Raw genomic sequence first — 5,800 nt, 5'->3', positions numbered from 1 at the left:
TCTTTAAACTGTGACGCAAGGAAACAGTACTTCGTAGCCCAGCACAATAACACCATGAGGCAGGCCCAATCTGAATTTTCAACTTCAACGAAACAAAGGATCCTCAGGGTTCTGCAAATGCTGGAAATGAAACATTGTGCCGCCAATAAAATGGAGCAATCTGAAAGCTCATTTCCAGTAAGTCCTCTCCCCAGTGTCAGAGGAAGACCAACTCGTCAAGGATGCTCCCTAGTAGACTCTGCATTATGGTGACCTGCAGAGTGCAGCGCCGGATTGTCTCGAAGAATTCCTCCCTCATGTCAAGTAGAATGCAGCTGTGGGACAAGGTATAAGTATCAGTGACATGGGCAGTTTTACAAATCTAAGCTTAATAAGGTAGTGACATAGCATTGTTCACCCAGTGTGCAGGAACGGGGGATCTGATTAGTATGAAACAGTGCTCCCCTTTTTTTACTTCTGAGCCCCATAAGGTATGGAGTAGTGGGTCACTAAAGTCAGTGAACTGGGGTCACCATTTTATACAAAAGTTAGAGTGCTTACAAAAGTGGCTCTATTCAGCCAGCTCTATGGAAGAGCGCATGCACAGACCAGGCAGAAAAGTGTCACTTTGTCTGCATTCCAACTTTTGAAGGCTACTTCGCATGCACCATTTTAAGCAAGCATTAAAAGCACCGCCGACTCAGGCACCTGTTGCTGCGTTTAAGCAGTGCTCGTTTACTGTTTCATATAGAAATGTGAAGCAATTAACAAAAAGTGCCTATGGACTGTATGATTCTCAATGAGGACGTCACCAACTGCTGAGAACGTCACCAGCTTATTTAGTTGGGCAAACCAGAATCGGGAGAAGATACTCTGTCCTGTCAAAAATGGCCATAGCCCTTTGTGAGTGGAAGACCTTGTGACAATACACTTGTACAGATACAGCGTTTGGCACTTGCCAGGCACAGAGCAGGACTCCATCACCCTGACATCACGGTCTTCCTCCAGGGGCTGTGGGGAGCGTAGAGGAGCCACCGGGGAAGTGTCCGGCTCCAGTGGCTCTTCCTTTGCTGCAAGTAGAAGAAACAGTTTAGCACAAGAATTCAGGACAGCGGTCAAGAACTAGGCAACATCTAATGGTGCTTGTATACCTACTGGGGTGGTCATCCACAGGTGCCTGTGGTGGAGAGGTCTGAGGTTCTGGTGTCCTCTCATTTGCATGAGGTGCCTTATCACCTTCTGCTCTGTGCCTGTGGTGTTCTACTGCACACAAAAGCAAAAAAGGGGGAAAAATACCCATTAGCAATGACATAAGAGAAAAATGACTGCCCTATCAGCCACACATATGGTATATCAATGGACTGATATTTGACAAGATCTACAAGAAAACTGCAATCCCACACCGAAAACCCTGTCGCCCAAAGTAACACCTTTTACATAATTATACTGCGTAAGCTAAACACAAAAATAGTAAATCACAAGTAATAAACAACAATACCTGCACAGCGGCCACTGTTCCATAAATGACACACACTCCAATATTAGTGGAAACCCCCTGCATCACCACACCTCAATCCCTGTTGCCCACTACAACTTTAGGTTCCCACAGAAGAACTTTCGCTTGATGCTTGCTCAGAAAACCAAAAGATGGTTCGCCGTAGTTCATGCTCGCTCAAATGGAAAAATCGTTTGCGTCAACACGTTCCATACATAACCCCACAACACAGCTTACCTCTATTCCAATGCCATAGCTCATGGCGGATTGCCCACAAATGGTCTGGATCCTTGGGCTTCAGGTTGCTTCACTTTTTCTAAAGCTGCTCTCTATCGCGCTTGGTACTATATTTTCACTCCAGCATTCGCAAAACCCTTTCCAAGGATCCTCTGTTTGAATTCATTGGAGTGCAGATAGGGCCTGTTCTCGCCATCATAAATGTACCGGTGTATTAGTTTGACCAGCGGTAGTATGTCCTGGCATCCCAGAGGTTAGGCCCTGCAGCTCATGTTTATAAGGGGTCTACAGCAAGTGACTGGATGCGCGTAAAAGCCCACAAAATTGAGATCCTGTAATGTGTAACGCACGCAATTGCATATACCCATGTAGACACACATACCACTGCCTCCTTTCACACTCGCATTCACAGGAACATTCGCGTTTACGTGCGCATTGGAAGAATGGCTATTGCATTTTTCACATTTAAGGCCCTTTTACACACAACAATTATCACTCAAAATTTGCTCAAAAGCCATCTTTTGAGCGATAATCATTGCATGTAAAGTGCACCCATCGTGTACTTACCATGCACTTTTCGTCCATCGCTGACTTCAGGTCCACATGAAATCCTCATCCCTCAGGACGATAAGATAAGATGGACCGCATGCTGAGTTCTCCACAGGCAGCGCTGATAACACCTGATAACATTCTTTAACAGCTGTTAACAGCCACTGTCCTGGAGGAGATCAATAGCCATGTATTTTAATAACAGAGCACCCCTTGCTCTCTAAATATATGCAATGAAATACTAAAGGGCTGATTAGCCCATTAATATCTATGCAAAATGATCGGTCAGAACTGTCAGTTTCTGACAAATTTTGAGCGATCATCTGTGTGTAAATGCACCTTTAGTTTTCCAAAGTCAATGCAAAGCCACTGATCCCAAGTAACACACATAAGACACAGTACATTTAGAAGCCAGCTGCTCACCTAGGTTTTGAGTTCTATAGCTCTTATCTGTAGCTCAGCTGTTTGGAAAGGACAGAGGAAGTTCCACAGATGCAATTTATCAGACTCTGATTGGGTAACTGCATCCCTAACTACTCACTCACCTGTGCAAAGCAATGGAGACTGCAACCCACAAGCAGACTATATGTGCTTTTTTAAATGTAACAATGTTTAGCAATATATCCCCTTAGCACTCATATATCCCCTTAGCACAATGCATGTAACCTGTAGGAAGAAAAGACAATGTAGCACAATGTATTGGCTTAATGATTACTGTGACTTGTTATACAGCACAAATAGACAATTCAAATAGAGGAGGGAAAGATGCTCCCAGCAATTCCACAGATCCCAAGTCACACAGTAAGGCCTCTTTCACACGAACGATGCACTGTCACGCCGGTCGCATCGTAGGCGAAAATCTTGTGATTGAGGAATAGCCCAATCCGATCAATTTGCGTTTTCTCGTCTAGTCACACGAGCGACTGCAGTGTATTAGCAAAAATATATGCCGCAGCCCAGAAAACCCCCAGTCAACATAAATCCTTAGAAAAGCTTTTAATGCCTTAATAGAACTCCTGTCTTGTTTTCCCAGTGTTGGACGCTGCTAAACTCCTTCCAACCCCCTTTTTTGCAGCTCTCATAGGAGTCTATGGGAGCCGCCAGTGTATATCATCTGAAGGATAAGGTAAGACCTGTCTTTTCTGACTGCGTATAAAATCGGCCACGATATTCGGTCGCCAATGTCCTACAATCTCCAGCGCAACTTTTTTATGCAGCTAAAAATCGCTCATCTGAATGAATGCATTGGAATCCAATGCTTCAGATGGTTGTGATTTTTGGTGTATGTGATGTTAACCCCTTTAAGGACCAAGCACTGTAGATTTACGGCACTTGGTCCTGGGCTTCAACCCCGGCCGACAGTAGAAGTACGGTGCAGGATTAAAGCCTCTGCTCCTTCAATCAAGCAGGAGCAGGTTGGGTTCTTGGCTGTCAGACACAGTCGAGGATCCAGAGAAGAAGGGAGAAGCAGTTTGTAACTGTTTCTGCCTTCTCCTTTCCAGGCTACATAATGCTCAATGAGCGCTATATACTAAAAAGCTAAAGTGGAAGTATTTGTTCTGCTATGCGACCTGGCTTTCACATGACTGCTGGGTGCTTCCTGTCACAGCAGAGCTGCAGGGTCCTGATCAGCTCTACCAGTGACTACTGTCACTACAGGGGGATGTTTTCTCCTGTAACTGGGGCTCTTATGGATGCCCCGACTACAGTGGGAAAGTATGAAATAAAAAAAAAAGACAATGTGAATAACTCTCAGACGTCTTACATAACAATGGGACAATGGGAATCAGATGTTAACATCTCTCTCTCTTTAGCCTGATAGCATCATTGCTGTGCATTCATCTCAAACAGCAGCCATCAAATAACGCTGGCCGAATTTTCACTTAAAGTTTTACACAGATTCTATCTAGTTCCCTCAATAATTCATAAATACTCGCCAAGCACCCCTCCAAATTGTTTTAGGGGATGTAACACTTTGGGATCAACATCCCACATGTGGTGGTCGTGCTCGGTGGTAAGGTCTTTCTGGAGGCGGGTGCCAACCTGATATCTGAAGTCCTGGGTAGATCCTTCTCACTTTCTCCATCGACCTGCCTCCTCGCGGACAAACCTCTTGGCTATAATAATCAACAGCATAAACTTTCACAACACATCTGCATGGCCGCCAGAATCTATATAGCTTCCCAATGGCTCACACCCACTCTTACACTTAATTCGGTAATTAGAAGAGTCTCAAGAATGATGTTGTACAAAAAGCTGTCTGCCATGGGGGAAGATGAAATGGAAATATTCCTCAAAACGTGGCAGCCATGGGCATCTTTTCTAGAAATGCCTGGCATAAACAGACTTCTCAGCACATGAGGAGTCAGATCCGGAGTAGAATCGATTTTATAATATTAAATGGGGGGTGAGAAAAAAGTAATAAGGATTTAAAAAATGCATAAATACAAAATAAATAGAACATAATATAAAAGGAGAATCAATAAGGGCACATCTAATGAGTGGGTCCAGGTCAGGGGGGATGGAGAAGGGAGGAGAGAGAGATTAGAATAGCCTTGCATCTAATAGATCTTAAGGGGTTGCATACAGACGGGGGGATTGGAGTGTTGGGAGAAGAAAAGGGAAAAAGAGGTTTGTTCTACACAGCATCAGTTGATTATATGTGTGGTTTGCCAGGTGCCAAATTGGTAGATATGGAAGCCTGTGATGAGAAGATTTGCTAGCAATTATCTATCAATAGCATGAAATCACTCCATGTTATGTCAAGACACTTCTCCATGAGAACTCAATGAATTCTACTTTATTATCAACATTACCAACTCTTATACAGAAAGAAGAGGGCGTGTTCAAAAGTTACTTGGTACAAAGATTAGTGTTACATAGGTGACAAAGCTTATTGATCATAAGGCTTATTGGCATCTACCAAATAGTCTCAAAGCTCTTAAGGCCCATCTTAGACATAGAAATTACTTAAGTCAGGATATTGCTGTTGCATTAGACAATATTTCTACTATAGTTGTGTGTCTTCTCTGTTAACATAGCTTAGCCTTATTTAATTAGTCTGTTGACTTCTTATCGTAAAATCATAGTTACCGGCATTACAAAGCATAGCTTTTAGTCTTCTATTTAAGGGTCAATAGACCAATACAAGGTAAGAAACATCCACTTATTGCATTCTGAAACTTAACACTTTATATTCCATGACACCTTAATTCACTGTTTCTAAGATACTCCCTGTGCAGGAAACTCGCTAAAACTTTTTAGTTTGTTGAAAAGTGAATAATTCAAGAAAATTATTTTAAAACGAAAAAAGACAATTTTAATTTTCTGAGACCATACAAATCTGAGATCTGAGACCATACAAATTATATATCAAAACGTCCGAAACAAAACTAGGAACCTATTTTAGTGTAACTATACTAATTTTAGAAATAAACATTTATAAATTTAAAAGAAAATTTTTATAGCTTTTTATCCCTAATAAAACTAAAAACGGGGGGAGGGGGGGGGAGTCAGTGAAAAAAGATATTAAAAAATTGC

This window comes from Eleutherodactylus coqui, chromosome 2, assembly GCF_035609145.1.
Source record: "Eleutherodactylus coqui strain aEleCoq1 chromosome 2, aEleCoq1.hap1, whole genome shotgun sequence".
In the NCBI taxonomy this organism is placed as follows: Eukaryota; Metazoa; Chordata; class Amphibia; order Anura; family Eleutherodactylidae; genus Eleutherodactylus; species Eleutherodactylus coqui.
This window is presented reverse-complemented; position numbering follows the sequence as displayed.